The sequence below is a fragment of the Ochlerotatus camptorhynchus genome, unplaced genomic scaffold (genome assembly GCF_037179485.1).
Source record: "Ochlerotatus camptorhynchus isolate MF236.1 unplaced genomic scaffold, CSIRO-AGI_Acam_v1.1 ptg000323l, whole genome shotgun sequence".
NCBI lineage: Eukaryota > Metazoa > Arthropoda > Insecta > Diptera > Culicidae > Ochlerotatus > Ochlerotatus camptorhynchus.
In genome coordinates, this window is record NW_027040811.1 from 420814 (window position 1) to 439881 (window position 19068).

Below are 19068 nucleotides of genomic sequence, written 5' to 3' on the forward strand. Positions count from 1 at the left end.
CCACACAACTCCCTTGGAATAATTCTACGAAATACCTATAAATTCAGGACTTCCACTCTTCTCCGCAGAACTTCCACGGAAACTACCGTGAACGAGATTCGGCAAGTGTTTGCTATTTCGAAGCTCCGTTCGCTAGTTAAGAATTTCGCACGTTCCTGCATGCTGTGCATACAGGACGCAGGTCCGAATATCCCGCCAATAGCCCCGTTACCACCAGCACGACTAGCCATTCAGTCACGTGGCATTGGACTACTTTGGGCCACTGCTAGTGAAAGTTGGGAGATCCAGCGTCAAGAGATGGATTGCACTATTTACGTGCCTCACAGTGCGTGCGGTACACCTGGAGATAGCATTCAGTTTGTCGACGTCTTCTTGTATATGCGGCGCTTTGTTGGACTGCGTGGTTCACCGGTGGAATTCATCAGCGATAACGGGACCAACATCCAGGGAGCTGAACGTCTGCTACGGGAACAGATAAGCCAGGGACTGTCATCAACGTTCACCAATTCAACGACGAGGTTGACCTTCATACCTCTCGGTGCCCCACACATGGGATGAGGGATTACAAACACTGGTCGTGGAAGCGAACAATATCGTAAATTCAAGACCTCTGACCAACCTGCCCCTGGACTCTGCGGAGTCAGAAGCATTGACGCCGAACCATTTTTTAACGGGAAGCTAATCAACCGAATGAAGCACAAGGTCAGCCTCAGCATCATTTGAAGGATATGTGGGATCGAATCAAGCCAAAGCTGAACCGTTTCTAGTATCGCTGGACTGTGGAGTACCTGCCAGTGCGATACAGAGACAACCGAAGTGGTTCGCGGATGTTCGGCCACTACAAGAAGGTGACTTCGTGCAGATAGTCAACGACAGCGAGCGCAACAACTGGATGCGTGGACGGGTAGTTCAGACGTTCTTAGGCACCGACGGCATTCTACGTAGACCAGCGGCAAAGCTTGCTCTACTGGATGTAGGCTCTAGAAGTGCAGATGAGGATGTCGAAGCAGCAGCCGTGGAGTTGGCTGCACTGCCTACCGATCGTAACGGGAGCGCCCATTGCTACGGGTGACCTTCAGCATACATGTCAAACGGACCAACGACGCTTGGGTTCCGGCATTCAACATAATTTTCTATTATTCTATTTTTCGAAGAGAATTGAGCCTGTGTATTGTACTCGCAGTGAATTGGTTGAGAAATAATTAAAATATGCTAGTTTTACGTTTACGGATTGGTTTGAAGTGTAGAGTGAGATGTAGTTTGTTTCGCAAGGAAATGGCGGTCTGTAGATGCTATAAGTAAATCATAATCATAAATTTGGATTGTTGAAGGAAGGAGCTGTTGTAACTGTTGGATAGGATTGAAGCTGGCAAGAATTGTCAGCTGAGTTCCAACTTAGTAGGACAAACTGAATTGTAAGTTCTTACGATTGGTTACTGGTGGATTATATTTGATAAATTCTGGTCCAATTCCAGCTTTGAAGCGCTACTAATTATACGCTCTCGAACCTCAGTCGGCCGTTCTATTCCATTCAACGCAACCAATAAATTTATTTAATCTGCTTTCTCTTCGATTTCAATCGGAAATATTTCCAAAATTCCGGGAATATATCAGGAAATAAATCTAGAAAAACTCTGATAATTGATAATCCACATTTATTAAATCCTTTTATCTTCGATTTCCACCAGGAAAATTTCAAAAATTCTCGGAAAATTGATAATCCACATTTATTAAATCCTTTTTTCTTCGATTTCAACCAGGAAAATTTCCAAAATTCTGGGAATAAGTCGGGGGAAATTCCGTAAAATTGATAATCGACATTTTTAAAATCTTTTGTTCGTCGATTTAAACCAGGAAGATTTCCAAAATTCTGGAAATAAATCGAGGAAAACCCGGAAAATTGATAAACGGCCTTTAATCCATCTTTTTTCATCGATTTCAACCAGGAAAAATTCCCAAATTCCTGAAATAAATCGAGAAAAATCCAGAAAATTTACAATCGACATTTATTGAATCTTTTTTCTTTGATTTCAACCGGGAAGATTTCCAAAATTCCCGAAATAAATCGAGGAAAACCTGGAAAATTGATAAACGACATTTATTAAATCTATTTTCTTCGATTTCAACCAGGAACATTTCCAAAATTCCGGAAATAAATCGAGGAAATCCCGGAAAATTTATAAACCACATTTTCTTCGATTTCAATCAGGAACATTTCCAAAATTCTGTTAATAAATCGAGAAATAGATAAACGGCATTTATTAAATCTTTGTTTCTTCGATTTTAACCAGGAAAATTTCCAAAATTCCAGAAATAATTCGACGAAAATCCGGAAAATTTGCAATGACATTTATTAAATCTTTTTTCCTCGATTTCCGCCAGGAAAATTTCCAAAATTCCGGAAATAAATTGAGAAAAACCCGGGAAATTCATAATCGACATATTTTAATTTTTGTTTTATTCGATTTCAACCAAGAAATCTTCAAAAATTCCGGAAATAAATTGAGAAAAATCCGGGAAATTCCTAATCGACACTTATTAAAAAAGATTTCTCTGATTTTAACCAGGAAAGTTTCCAAAATTCCAGAAATAAATCGAGAAAAACTCGGAAAATTGATAAGCGACATTTTTAAATCTTTTGTTCTTCGATTTAAACCAGGAAGATTTCCAAAATTCTGGTAATAAATCGAGAAAACCCCGGAAAATTGATAAACGACATTTAATCCATCTTTTTTCATCGATTTCAACCAGAAAAAATTCCAAAATTCCAATAATAAATCGAAAAAAAAAATCCGTAAAATTGATAATCAACATTTTTAAAATCTTTTGTTCTTCGATTTAAACCAGGAAGATTTCCAAAATTCTGGTAATAAATCGAGAAAACCCCGGAAAATTGATAAACGACATTTAATCCATCTTTTTTTCATCGATTTCAACCAGAAAAAATTCCAAAATTCCAATAATAAATCAAAAAAAAAATCCGTAAAATTGATAATCGACATTTATCACATCTTCTTTTCTTCGATTTCAACCAGGAAAGTTTCCAAAATTTTGGAAATAAATCGAGAAAAATTTGGAAAATTGATAGTCGCCATTTATTAAATCTCTTTTTCGTCGATTTCAACAATTTATAAACGACATTTGTAAAATATTTTTTTCTTCGATTTCAACCAGAACGATTTCCGAAATTCCGGAAATAAATCGAGAAAAATCCGGAAAATTGATTTTCGGCATTTATTAAATCTTTTTTTCTTCGATTTCAGTGAGGAAAACTTCCAAAATTCCGGAAAAAATCGAGAAAAATCCGAAAAATTAATAATCGATATTCATTAAATCTTTTTTTTTTTATTTCCACCGATTTCCAAAATTCTGGGAATAAATCGGGGGAAAATTCCTTAAAATTGATAATCGAAATTTTTTAAATATTTGTTTCTTCGATTTCCACCAGGAAAATTTCCAAAATTCTGGGAATAAATCAGGGGAAAATTTCGTAAAAATGAAAATCGACAATTTTTAAGTCTTTGTTTCTTCAATTTCAACCAGGAACATTTCCAAAAAACCGGAAATAATTTGAGTAAAATCCGGAAAATTGATAATCGACATTTTAAAATCTTTTTTCCCTCGATTTAAACCAAGAAGATTTCCAAAATTCCCGAAAAAAATCGAGGAAAACCTGGAAAATTAATAAACGACATTTATTAAATCTATTTTCTTCGATTTCAACCAAGAACATTTCCAAAATTCTGGGAATAAATCGAGAAAAATCCGGAGAATTAATAATCGGAATTTATTAAATCTTTTATTCTTCGATTTCAACCAGGAACTTTTCCAAAATTCCGGAAATAAATCGAGGAAATCCCGGAAAATTTATAAACCACATTTTCTTCGATTTCAACCAGGAAAATTTCCAAAATTCTGTTAATAAATCGAGAAATAGATAAACGGCATTTATTAAATCTTTGTTTCTTCGATTTCAACCACGAAAATTTCCAAAATTCCAGAAATAATTCAACGAAAATCCGGAATATTTGCAATCGACATTTATTTTACTCGATTTCCACCAGGAAAATTTCCAAAATTCCGGAAATAAATTGAGAAAAACCCGGGAAATTTATAATCGACTTATATTAATTTTTGTTTTCTTCGATTTAAACCAGGAAGATTTCCAAAATTCCGGAAATAAAGTGTGAAAAATCGGAAAAATTGATAATCGACATTTATTAAATTCTTATTTTTTTTCTTCGGTTTCAACCAGGAAAATTTCCAAAATTCCGGAAATGAATCGAGAAAAACCCGGAAAATTGACAAACGACATTTAATCACTCTTTTTTTTTTCTTCGATTTCAACCAAGAAAATTTCAAAAATTCTAGGAATAAACCGGGCGAAAATTCCGTAGAATTGTTAATCGACATTTTTTAAATCTTTTTTTCTTCAATTTCAACCAGGTACATTTCGAAAATTCCGGAAATAATTTGAAAAAAAAAAATCCGGAAAATTGATAATCGACATTTTTAAATCTTTTTTTCTTCGATTAAACCAGGAAGATTTCCAAAATTCCGGAAATAAATCGAGAAAAAACCGGAAAATTGATAATCGACATTCATTAATTTTTTTTTCTTCGATTTCCACCAGGAAAATTTCCAAAATGCTGGGAATAAATCGGGGGAAAATTCCGAAAAATTGATAATAGACATTTTTTTAATCTTTGTTTTTTTTTCAATTTCAACCAGGAACATTTCCAAAATTCCGGAAATAATTTGAGAAAAATCCAAAAAAGTGATAATCGACATTTTTAAAATCTTTTTTAAACTTCGAGGATAAATGACATTTAATCAACCTTTTTTTCATCGATTTCAACCAGGAAAATTTCCCAAATTCCCGAAATAAATCGAGAAAAATCCAGAAAATTTACAATCGACATTTATTGAATCTTTTTTCTTCGATTTCAACTAGGAAAATTTCCAAAATTCTGGGAATAAATCGGGGGAAAACCGGGAAATAAATAATCGGCATTTATTGAATTCTTTTTTTTTATCTTTGATTTCAACCAGGAAAATTTCCAAAATTCTGGGAATAAATCGAGAAAAATCCGGAGAATTAATAATCGGCATTTATTAAATCTTTTTTTCTTCGATTTCAACCAGGAACATTTCCAAAATTCCGGAAAGAAATCGTGGAAATCCCGGAAAATTTATAAACGACATTTATTAAATCTTTTTTCTTCGGTTTCAACCAGGAAAATTTCCAAATTCTGGGAATAAATCGGGGAACAACCGGGAAATACATTATCGGCATTTATTAAATATTTTTTTTCTTCGATTTCAACCAGGAAGATTTCTAAAATTCCCGAAATAAATCGAGAAAAGTCTTTTTTTCTTCGATTTCAGCGAGGAAAACTTCCAAAATTCCGGAAAGAAATCGAGAAAAATCCGGAAAATTAATAATCGACATTCATTAAATCTTTTTTTTCTTCGATTTCCACCAGAAAAATTTCCAAAATTCTGGGAATAAATCGGGGAAAAATTCCGTAAAATTGATTATCGACATTTTTTTAATCTTTGTTTCTTCAATTTCAATCAGGAACAGTTCCGAAATTCCGGAAATAATTTGAGAAAAAATCCGGAAAATTGATAATCGGCATTTTTAAAATCTTTATTTTTTCGATTTAAACCAGGAAGATTTCCAAAATAGCGGAAATAAATCGAGGAAAACCTGGAAAACTGATAAACGGCATTTAATCAATCTTTTTTGATCGATTTCAACCAGGAAAATTTCCAAAATTCCCGAAATAAATCGAGAAAAATCCGGAAAATATACAATCGACATTTATTAAATCTTTTTTTTTTTCTTCGATTTCCACCAGAAAAATTTCCAAAATTCTGGGAATAAATCGAGAAAAATCCGGAAAATTGATAAACTACATTTATTAAACCCTTGTTTTCTTCGATTTTCACCAGGAAAATTATCGTAATTGCAAAATTCCCGGAATACTAAGTATTGCTTTCGTCTGCTCGACAATTCCTTACTGAGATCTCAGCATAAAATTTTCCGAGACTCACCAACCAAACATCACTTTTGCTGACAGATCGGCAAAATATGTTTTCGGGAGCCGAGATTCGTCTAAACTAGTTACGTGTGTAAATATCTTATTCTGATCAAAATATTACTTACAAACTTACCAAAACGTGGCACAATCATTGCAGCGCGCTGGCCGCAGGTACAACACTATCCTCTTGAAGGCCCGCTTCGAATCCGCTTTTCCAATCCGAGATCCAAGTCATTATCCAATAAATCAAGCAAACCAACCAAGCGATGCATTTCGTGATCGTCGAATTTTGATGATCCCCTCCCAGCCCCTCATCTCCCGTGATGACCTGGGTAAGGCAATTTTCCGTTCTTTTACCTCTCCAACCCTCAAAGGTGAACGGAAGACGTGAGCGAAAGAGCGAAGAACGAGAGCGCCAAGAACTCAGAACTGACAGCTGCGCATTGGTTGCTGTGGTGGTGGTGGTGGCGGTGGCGGCGGCAGCGGCGACCTTGTAATAATATTCGAAAACGCAAACCTACCACTCTCTGCTGATGATTCTGTTGTCAGTGAGGTGGTCGGTTTTTGGTCCAAAAAACTAGAAAATCTAGAATGTAGCGCGCGCGTCCGCGTGAAAGAAGAGCCAAATTGGAAACACAAATACGCGCACACGCACACACACACACACACACAGACGAACATTCCGCAGCACGTGGCCCCTCTCTCTCTCTCTCTATGCGCTTGCTGCGATGTTCTTCGGCGGCGACCGAAAAGTTTCCATTTAGGAATTACCTACGGGTAAAGTGCATCCAAGGTGGCCGGGGAATATTTGGCGAAGCAGAAACAGAAGAAGAAAATGATTTCAGTACGGTAGTCAGTGATGCCAATATTGCAGTTTTAATTGGAATATTGGAGAAAAACCGATGTTTATGTTTTGGTTTTAAATTTTAGAGGAGGAATAATAGGGAATTTTTTTAGAGTGCATTTTTTTCAAATAGTTTTAGATGTTCTCTACAACATTGCCCTAGGTATCAAACCAAGTGGACAGTTTTCTTAAGATAATAAGCTTAACATTTTTCTATGGCCCCTTTTCAAAATTAACGATCGATTTTAAGTGGTTATCTGCAGATGCAAAATGACATTTATGGTCATGAGGAACGTTTCTGAAAATTTTAGGCCAAATCAAAAAATACGAAAATTAATGGATTTGCAAATTTGTCTGGAATCGCTCCATAGTAACATTTGACTTAATTTTGTTACGTTCAAATTGAGGCAAATATTCATACAAAACAAATCTTCTGAAGAAATTTTATGGTTGAAATGAAAAGGTCAGGCTATAGGAAAAAAAAGTTCCACATTGATCAAAATATCAACTGTCTCAATTTTTTGATTTTATCCACGTCAATGGCAGTAGAGGGCTAATTCTTTTGGTAAATTTAGTGATTTTTCTGTAAAAACAAAGTCAACAATTAGTTAGTAGGGTAGAGAACTACTTCGGCCTAATCGCCCATTTTGGGCCTATCGAGCAGAAAACTTCAAATAAATCCATGATTTCAGAGTTAACAAGTCAACTATGCGTTTGGTACGATACTTTAGTTAATAAGCTTCCGAACGAAGTCAATGAGAACGCGTGATATGAAAGTTTGCACCCATTATTCCCAAAAACAAACGAAGCGCTCCGACCGAATCAATTTTTATCTTGTTCCGATAGGCCGAAGTGAATTCATCGGCGTTTCAATGCGTTAGGCCGAGTTTAGAATTCGTAGGCCGAGTTTGGCGTCAAGAAGCAGTGTTAGACTTTTGACAATATCTTAACGATTGGTTTCTCTTTATCAAATCTTATGGTACGTACGGAAAGGTAAATAAATTTGGAAGCCATCAGTAATAATAACATTCCATTTGGTGCTAAACTGCGCTAGATTAAGAAAGACAGAGTGCGGGTTTTGCTTAATAGGCCGGAAATGGGGTAGTTAACCCTAATGCAACATTTTCAAAAATGTAAAACAATTGGCATCCCTGTCAGTAGACATGGTTGTAGCACCGTGGACCGTTAATCTGAACCAGTGCTGCACAATTTCAACAATACACGGTGATACTCAAAATTCTGCTTTGGTCACTCGTTTGAGCTAACAATCATCGTCAAGGCAAACCATGTCAATTGTAGTGGAATTTTTGTCAGTGACGAACATGTGCTGATTTGTTTATTAGCTAAATTTAAAATGAAATTAAATGGCTTGAGGAAAACAATTACATGGAGCCATTAAAGTGAGCAAGCATCTACGGCCTGAACAGCTTGGATAACAATAATGTGTCTCATAATGCAAGAAATTACCCTTTCTGTTACCAGGTGAATCTATGTCATTGACGAAAAAATGAATGAGATTTTGACAAAGATTTTTTTGAGGATCAAGTCTATCATTGACTATGTGAAAAACAATTTTGTCAATATCGCGCAAAAGTCTGTCAATGACAATGACAAATCTCAGCACTGATCTGAACAACACTTCTGAACAACTTTGTGTTGATTCTGCGTTCCGTTTCGCTTTACTCTATTCCATATGCTAGATGACGTTTGAGCAGTTTTTAGTTTGCAGGGCGTTCAGATTAGCGGGGTTCAAACTAAAAACGTGTTCATATTAAGAACGGTCATATTACCGTGGGTCCACTGTATAGGAGAATGCGACAGCGTTGCCAGATATACCGATTTTTTAAGTTGATACCGATGTACAGAAGGTTCCACAGGCGATTGATTTTGGGATTTCATACCGAGTTTTACTGATTTTTTTTACGTTGGACTACGTCTGTGATTTCTATATGGGGGTACACTTTGTGAAAACCGAAAATGGAACATGTAACAAAATTATGAAAGATTTTGAACGTCAATAACTCAGCTGCCCCTGGACTAATTTCAATAATTTTATCACCAATCGATCAGAAATATTTCGACGCATTTGTCAAATTTAAGACTATCATTTTTTTTAATTTCAAAATGTAACTATTGAAAATTATTACTGATTTCCGGCGAAAAGCGATTTCCCTAACACAGATTTCAAAGTTGAATTCCATCCGGTCTCACCAAACGGTGTTTATTCAAACACCGCGTGGTGAGTGGTGGTGTTCTCCAGTACACAACGCCTGCAGCCGCAGCCTGTAAGCAGCGAGCTGCAGCCGACATGAGCATCCATAGAAGGAGGAAGAAGCCGCACCGCTATTGATCGGAATCAGTAGCTCTTAGTGAGCCATTGTGGGCCATCTATGTCAAGAGCGTCATACTAAAGAGTATAAACAGAGAGAACCCCGCTCAAAGTCCTATTCCTATACAAAACACAAGCTCCTGCTGCAGTTAACAAATAAGATTTATTATATAAGGCCACGTAGTCCTACGTCACCATTGCGTACAACCCCATAGGGCTGTCCCTTGTAGTTTTTATAATCAAAATGAGTATTGCCTGCCCGCGCTCAACTGTGAGAGAATTCTATCTTTTTGAACATCTCAAATTTTTCTAAGATGCTCTAAAAATGTCTTATGCTTGATGTCATTTTGACTAGTGTTTCAATTTCCTCGCCGCTTTTGAATAACTTGGAAGTTTCTTCCACTTTACCCCGTAGCTACTGGAAAGTTATTTCGACTTCCCTCGGAAGCTTCTTCCGTCTTCTCTCACCAGTTCATGTTCTTCCGGAATTTTAAGAAATATTCATCCGGAATTTTTCCCCAAATTCTCCTAGCAGTTTCCTTCGACTGCCCCGTAAACCTTCTTGCTTAGGAAGTTTCTTCCAACTTCTCCAGGAAGTTCCTTTAAACATCTACCGGAAGTATTAATCGAATTCTCCCAGAAGCTTCTTTCGTCTTCCTCTGGAAGTTTCTCCATAATTAGAAGATTTTTCTGAGCTTCTTCTGGCTACGCCTTGAATTTTCTTCTGATATCTGAAACCTTTCTGGCTTCCCCCTGATGATCTCATAAATTTTCCTAAAAAGTTTCTCAAGTTTTGTTTGCTTCCTTCAGAGAATTCAAACATTCCCCGGAAATTTCTTCTTCGACTTCTCGTGGAATGTAAATTGTCCGTTCCGAAAATCTGGCAACGCTGGAATGAGCGCAAAACGAACGGACGACGATGGGAAAGGCTTAGCACGAATAGAAGAAGAAGCAGAAGGTAGTTCAGTCGGGTCGTAAGTTGAGCTGGCGCTTGTGGCTGCCGCGTGCTGTGATGGCATAACACTGCGACCACGTAAGGTACCACGGGTAGAGAGATAGAAGAAAGAGTGTACATCCTTGAGGTAGGAACTCTATTCGCACTGAATAGCTCAGCTCATCTCTCCAGATAGCAGTTGTGTAGTGGTAGTCGCTTTTCAGTTTTCGCTAGTTCTATCATCTTGCAGAGAAGTAGTAGGCCATTAAGTACTCGTTTGCTCCAATTCTCTCGGCTGCCGCTGCCCCCCTCTGAGGGTGTCTCTTGTCATTATCTGTCGCTTGAAATGTGTACACGCTAGCTTGAATGTACCCATTAATGAGTAAAATTTTAACCAGTGTTTCCCATTATTAATATTTAATGGGTAACAGGTTACTCAATTAAATGAGTCTACCCATTAATGAGTTACGCCACTTTTCTTCAAAGTGGGTAAAATTCTACTCCTTAATAAGTACTTTCAAGTTAGCGTACAGCGTTAGTTATAAGAGGCAGTGTAATGCACGTTTGTAGGAGGAATGTGAAATTTATTTCAATTAGCTCTGGTACCATGAGGAAATGTTGATTAGTGAAACAATGCATAGGCGTTCTTTGAAGAGTTATTAATATATATTTTCCAGCAGATTTTTTAATGTGACCACAATTTCTGCCCTCCATCAATGGGTCACTTTTCTTCCGAAACTATTAACCAAATGCCATTTTTTTTCCCGGGCCATATGACAGCTCTAATTTGGAAACGATTTGCTTTAATTTCTCCGCCTCATCACCGGTTTGTTTGTCCACGGCAATTCATGCACGTGCACCCGGGAAGAAGTCACCGTAGACGAGATAACGGGTTTTACGGCTTCGGTTCCACTACCTGAATGTCTAATTAGCAAAGGGTGCCGGCCTGCGCTGGCTGTCATTACGAATGTCGAAATCAATGCTTCGAATCCAGGTCGTCTGTCACCGAAAATAGGCTTTTTTTTCCGTAATAATTTATTCATTTTCGATTCGATTCCTCCACCAGTAGACTTCCGTTCCCATGCGGCTGAGAGGGGTCATGAATACATTACCCTTAGGAACGTGGCGGTGAAATAAAACAGCTTTACACGCATTACCATTGGCGACCGGCCGAATTTGACCCCTGCTACCTCCAGAACACCCGAACCGGGTGCGTCCGAAAAGTGATTTATAATTCCGACACACAAACCCACCGGCCGAGTCATAGTTGCTGCCCGGGGCGGGGGTACATTTACGCCTAAATCGCTGCCAGACACGCAAACCATCAGAGGGCGATCGCAGTAGTCGGTTGCCACGTGGCGAGAGGAGGAGCGGCAGGGAAACCTGCATTAACTGGGATCGCAGTAGCCCGGAGCTTTGCTGCGACAATAGGACAGATTTTTTTTCGGGGCAAGGTTAGCTGGAGTTCGATTGTATTGTTATACGACTGGATTGATTTAGACGCCTTCATAAATCGAGAATCTAAAAACAAATTTTCCGTCCTTGTTTTGAGGGTCTTGTTATCTTTGGAATCCTGGTGTCCGGAATTCACTGCTCATCAGAACCTTGAATCCCTCCAAAGTAATCTGAGTAAATCTCTGAAGGTCGCAAAAGCTCCTTAAAATGTGCTTAAGATCTCCGAACATTCTCAGAGCGTTAACAGCTTCACAGCGAAAAGCTGAGGAATTCAGCAAAATCTATCTAAATTTGGCGATATTAAAAGAAGTCTACAAGAACAAAATCCCTCAAGACTCAGGTCATGCGTATTGCACAATTTGTGGGCAAAAGCAAAGTGGGGGTAGAAGGAAGGCAGAATAACTCGTGGAAGCCAATTCAAAGAGACATATAGTACTTTGGTGTTATATTGTTATTCATTGGAAACGGGACTAAAAATGCACAATATGAATAACCTTAAGCTGGAGGGGCCTTGTCTAGTGAATATAAAAAATCTTCAAAGGAGTTCCGGAGAAACTCACCGAATTTTGAATAAATTCATCGAAATTTTTCGAATTGAGGATAAATTAATTGAATTTCAAGAAAATTCATCGAATTTAAAAAAAAATATATTGAATTTCTGGTAAATTTATAGATTTTAAGAGCAATTTGAGCAGTTCCAGGCCAAATAGGAAAAATAAATCAATTTTTGACTCGACCTTCTTCGATTTGCATGAAACGTTCCATATTTGTTTGTTATGGACAATCATTCACATGTGTTCCAAATTTCGGCCTTTTTGAATCTTGCATTTTTTTTTTCAAAAGTCTGCATTTTGAAGAAGATTAAAAAAAAACAAAAATATTGAACAAGGACATTTTTTGTTATTTATATTTTTAACATTCCTAAGGATTTTTTTCTCAAAATTACAACTACAAAACTACCGTGTTTATTTTCCCAGAAACACTTGATTTACACAACTTTGTCTCAGACGTCATTTCGATTGGTAGTGACGTGTTTTCATGTTTTGATTTATTGAATAATGTCGAAAAGGCCATTTTGAGTAAAACTGCAAGATCCAAAATGATCGAATGATTGTCCAAAACAAACAAATATACTAAGTTTCATGCACATTGAAGAAGGTCGAGTCTGATCGATTCGTCATCTGGCTGACCATTCATCGAATTCCAAAGAAATGCATCGAACTTTAAACAAGTTCATAGAATTTTAAACAAAATCATCGAAAATTCAGTGAATTTCTGAGCCATTAATTGAAATTCTGAAATTCAGACAAATTAAGTGAATTTCATAACAAAATTCTGCGAATTGCAAAGAAATCCATCCAACAAGAGCGTGAAATCCATCGAATTTCAGAAAAGCATTGAGTAAATTTCACAGAAATTCGGAAACAGCGAAATTAGGGAAGCTCTGATAAATTTATCGAAATTTTGATGATGATGATAGTGGTCTACCACTCATTGTAGCACGCAATCTAGTTCGATAGCTGTGGGCTCTCCTCACTGTTGAACTTGACCAAGCTTAATAACCTCTAAATGTCATCAGCAAATCACTGTTCGCCTATTCATTTCGTTGGGGCAGTTGAGAATCTCCTTGCAACAACTTGATTAGCCAATTGGTCAGAAAACAAGCCATCCAACAGGTAGATGCCCCAATGAATGGGGAGAAGAGCCCGCCCTTGATCCATGAAATGTTAGCAACAGAGAGTTGAAATATTCACTCTCCCCATCCGAATCGCTTGGGTGCCCTGATGGTCCCTTCTTATCCCGAATTTTTCATATTTAGGAGTATGTAATACAATCATCAGATAATCAGAAGCATAACGTCTACAAAAATAGGCGAGTTGATTGAAATCTGGCGAAAATAAATAAGGGCTAAATTGATTCTTATCATAGAAGCGTAGATGCATAGGTGAAGGATAGTCGATTATCAAATTATCGAAATTTTTTATCAAAACTCCATCACAGAACTTCTTCGGTGATTTTACCATAGAGGTAACTCTAAGACTAGTAGGTCCCGAAGAAACGAGCTCTACTTTTTGGCTCAGCTCTGGTACTATCGTCGGTCCCAAGCTAATCGATTCACCGCTCGAAACATACGAAATTCCACTAACCCCTCAGTTTATCTGTCAAACTTTCATAGCGAAAAAAAAACAAACATTGTGTAATACTAGAATTTTGAGTAGAATGGGGTACGTTAATCGATTTGCTTGGGACCAATAGGCTAGTCAAGTTAGTGACCCAATTTCAAATCGATAGCTTCATATTGATTGTTGATTTTATGCAATTGAAGAAAAGAAAAGAAAATTCAACGAAATTAATCAAAATTAAAAAAAAAATCAATGGGATGGGCTCTAATATTTTTCTCAATTCCAAAGAAGATCAATTAATTTTTAAAAAAGCAGCGAATTTCAGAAAAAAAAGAAAATAAGATAAATTCAACAGTCAGTCTCAACAAAATTATCTGATCATCTCAGAGATTATCTAATATTTTAACCCAATGCGTAAAAAGTTTAGTGAATTTCTGATAAATTTGCCGAACTTCTGAAAAAAATCCACCTTATTTCTGAGAAATTCACCGATTTACGAGAAATTCACCGAATTGCGAAGGAATTCATCGAATTCAGGAGAAATTCAACGAAATGTGGAGAAAATTGCCGAATTGTGGAGAAATTTGCCGAATTGTGGAGAAAATTGCTGAATTGTGGAGGCATTCAACGAATAGCGGAGAAATTCACAAAATTACGGATAAATTCAGTAAAATGTGAAGAAGTTCACTGCAATTTGTAGAAATTTACTGAATTTAGCAGAAATTTTGCTGCATTTCGCAGACATTTCGCAGACATTCTCCGAATTTTAGCCAAAAATTCACCAAATTTCGAAGAAATTAACCGAATTTCGGTTTGTAGGAATTTCACGAGGAGATGAACTACCGATGAACTAACTTTAGCGAACTTCGCAAAAATTTACCCAAGAAAAGAGAAATTCAAAAAAATTTCGCAAAAAAAAATTCACTTATCGCAGAGATTTATCGAATTTCGTAGAAATTTCGTCAAATTTCACATTCATTTCGCCGAATATTGCAGACATTCAAATCCATTTCACCGAATTTCACAGAAAATTCATCGAATGTTCAATACACTCACCGAATTTCGCAGAAGGGGGCGACCCCGGCGTAGTGGTTAGCATCCATACCTCTCACGCCAAAGTCACAAGTTCAAATCTCACCCCCGGACAAGTCACGAATGACCCAAGAGCGTTAAAGTGACTATAAAAAAAGAAAAAAAAAAAAAAGAATTTCGCAGAAATTCACCTAATTTCGCAGAAATTCACCTAATTTCGCAGAAATTCACCTAATTTCGCAGAAATTCACCGACTTTCGTAGAAATTCACCGAATTTCGTAGAAATTAATCAAATTCCGCAGGAATACAGCAAATTTTGCAGAAATTCACTGAACTACGCAGGAATTCACAGAATTTCGCGACGAAATGAACTAGCCAATGAGCTTAAAATCTCGCTAATAAAGCTTTAAAAAATGCCGAATTTTACAGAAAAAAATCTCCGAATTTTGCTGAACAAAATCAGCGAACTTCGCAACAAAAAATAACCCAAATTTCACAGAATAAATTCACTGAATTTCGCATAAAAAAAAAACATTCACCGAATTTCGAAAAAAAAAATCATTGAATTTCGCAGAAAAAAAAATCGCTACATCTTTCAGATAAAAATATCACTGAAAATCACTGAATTTCGCAGAAAAAAATCAGCAAATTTTCCAAAAAAAAACACCGAATTTTGTAGAACAAAATTCAATTCACTCAATTTCGCAGAAATAAAATCACTGAATTTCGCAGAAATAAATTCACTGAATTTCGCAGTATTTTTTTTACCAAATTTCTTTTTTTTTAATTTCGCATAAAAATCACTAAATTTCGCCGAAAAAAAAACTTGCAAATTTCGGAAAAACATTCACCGAATTTCGTAGAAAAAAAAAATCATTAAATTTCGCAGAAAAAAATATCACTGAATTTCGTGGAAAAAAATTCACTGAATTTCACTGAAAATATTCAATGAAGTTCGCAGAAACAAATTCAGCGAATTTAAAAAAAAACACCGAACATTGTTGAAAAAAATTCACTGAATTTTGCTGAAAAAAATAACCCGCATTTCGCAGAAATTAATCCACTGAATTTCGCAGAAATTTTTTACCAATTTTTTAAAAAAAAATTTTTTTTTCAGATGTATAAAAAATCACCAAATTTTTCAGAAAAAAAATCACTGATTTAGTTTTGCAGAAAAAAATCACTGAATTTCGCCGAAAAATTTCACTGAATTTTGCAAAAAAAAAATTGAAAATTTCGGAATAACATTTTGCAGCAAAAAAATCACTGAATTTTGCAGAACAAAATTTACCAAATTTCGCAAAAAACAATTCACCCAATTACGCAGAAGAATTTCAGCAAATTCCGTAAAAACATTCACCGAAATTCGCAGGAAAAATTCACCGAATTTCGTAGAAAAAAATTGAAAATATTCGTTAAATTTTGCAGAAAAAAATATCACTGAATTTCGCGGAAAAAAATCACTGAACTTCGCAGAAAAAAATAAATTAATTTCGCAGAAACAAATTCAGCAGATGTCGTGAATTAAAATCACCAAATTTTGTTGAAAAAAAATCACCGGATTTTGCAGAAAAAAATAACCCGAATTTCGCAAAAATAAATTCACTAAATTGCGCAGAAAAGTTTTTTCCAAATTTTGCCGAAAAAAATTCAACAAATGTCGCATAAAAAATCACCAAATTTCGCAGACACAAAATCCTGAATTTCGCTGAAAAAAATCACTGAATTTTGCAGAAAAAGATCAACGAAGTACGCAGAAAAAAAATACCAATTTCACAGAAAAAAGTCACAAAATTTGGCAGAAATGAATTCACTGAATTTTCCAGAAAAAAAATAATGCAGCATTTTTCGGAACTTTTTTTTCCAAATTTCTTGGAAAAAAAATTCACTGAATTTCGCAGAAAAAAATCACTAAATTTTGCAGAAATTAAATTTTGGGAAAAAAAAACAGTCACCTAATTTCGCAGAAAAAAATTCACCCCATTTCACAGAAAAAATTCATTGTATTCACAGAAAAAAAATCCAGCGAATTTCGGAAAACACATTCACAGAATTTCGCAGGAAAAAATTCAACGAATTTCGTAGAAAAAAAATTATTAAATTTTGCAGAACAAAAATATCACTGAATTTCACGGAAAAAAAAAATCACTGAATTTCGCAGAAAAAAATCAATTAATTTCGCAGAAACAAATTCAAACACTTTCCAAAAAAAACACCGAATTTTGTTGAAAATAATTCACTGAATTTCGCAGAAAAAAATAACCCGAACTTCACAGAGATTAATCCACTGAATTCTCGGATTTTTTTTTAAATTTCGAATAAAAATCATCAAATTTTGCAGAGAAAAATTCACTGAGCTAGTTTTGCAGAGGAAAAACATGCACTGAATTTCGCAGGAAAAAAAATCACCCAATTTCGTAGAAAAAATTCACTGAATTTTCCAGAAAAAAATTCACTGAACTTCGCAGAAAAAATTCAATTAATTTCGCAGAAACTAATTCAAAACATTTCGCAAAAATAAAATTCACCGATTTTTTTAGAAAAAAAAATGCACCGAATTTTGCAAAAAAAAATAACCCGCAATTTGGAGAAATAAATTCACTGAATTGCGCAGAGAAGTTTTTACCAAATTTCGCAGAAAAAATTCACTGAATTTTGCAGAAAAAAAATCACTGGATTTCACGGAAAAAACTTATCTGAAATTCGCAGAAAAAAATCACTGAATTTCGCCGAAAAAATTCACGGAATTTTGCAAAAAAAAATTAAGCGAACTCCTCAGAAAAAAATTACCAAATTTCGCAGAAAAAAAGTCACAAAATTTGTCGAAAATAAATTCATTGAATTTTCCAGAAAAAAAATAGCATGTTTCGGAATTTTGTTTTTCAAATTTCTCAGAAAAAAATCACTGAATTTCGTTGAAAAAAAATAGAAAATTTCGGAAAAACATTTACCGAATTTCCCTCGAAAAAGTTACCGAATTTCGCAGAAACAAATTCAACGAAATACGCAGAAATTTTTTGACTAAATTTCGCAGCAAAAATTCGCTGAATTTCGCAGAAAAAAATTTTGCGGAAAAATTTCAACGAACTCCGCAGAAAAAAATTTACCAAATTTCGCAGAAAAAAGTCACAAAATTTGGCAGAAATAAATTCACTGAATTTTCCAGCAAAAAATTAAGCATATTTCGGATTTTTTTTTTCAAATTTCTCAGAAAAAAAAATCATTGATTTTCTCAGAAAAAAATTAGAAAATTTCGGATAAACATTCACCGAATTTCGCAGAAACAAATTCAACGCATTACGCAGAATTTTTTTTACCAAATTTCGCAGAAAAAGTTCGCTGAATTTCGCAGAAAAATATCGTCGAATTTCGCAAAAAAAAAATTACCAGATTTCGCAGGAAAAAAATTAATGAATTTTGCCCACAAAAAATTCAGTGAATTTCGGAAAAACATTAACCGAATTTTGCAAAAATATTTAAAAAAATTCGCTGAAAAAATATGCTGAATTTCACAGAAATAAATTCAACAAATTACGCAGTATTTTTTTTCCAAATTTCGCAGAAAAAAATACACTGCATTTCGCATAAAAATTTCAGTGAATTTCGGAAAAACATTCACCGAATTTTTTCGGAAACGAAATCACCGATTTTCGCAGAAAAAAAATTCACCGAATTTTGCAGAAAAAAAATCACTTTATTTCACTTTTATTGCAGAAAAATTCACTGATTTGCGCAGAAACAAAGTCAGCAAATTTAGCAAAAATAAAATTCACCGAATTTTGTAGAAAAAAAATTCACCGAATTTCGCAGAAAAAAATTGCCCGATTTTCGCAGAAATAAATTCACTGATTTCGCAGAAAAAAATTTACCAAATTTCGCAGAAAAAAAATTCAACAAATATCGCATAAAAAAATCACCAAATTTCGCAGAATTTCGCCGAAAAAAAACCACTGAATTTTGCATAAAAAAATTCACTGTATTCCGCAGATTTTTTTTTTAAATTAAGAAAAAACATTCACCGAATTTCGCACGAAAAAGTCACCGAATTTCCCAGAAACAAATTCGACGAATTACGCAGAAATAATTGTACCAAATTTCGCAGAAAAAGTTCGCAGTTTTTTTATTCCAAATTTCGCTGAATTTTGCAGAAAAAAATTAATGAATTTCGCAGAAAAAAAATTACGAAATTTCACAGGAAAAAAATCACTGAATTTTGCAGAAAAAAAATCAGCGAATTTCGAATTTCGGAAAAACATTCCCCGAATTTCGCAAAAATATTACCCAAATTGCGCTGAAAAAAATA

The 19068-nt window shown here is 35.2% G+C and overlaps 1 protein-coding gene across 2 annotated transcripts in view; it reads left to right on the top strand.

Annotated features, from left to right (window-relative positions):
* The window catches only part of pasilla (RNA-binding protein Nova-1-like protein passilla), a 273138-nt gene that overhangs the window by 17362 nt on the left and 236708 nt on the right, over nucleotides 1-19068 (top strand). The window lies entirely within an intron of this gene.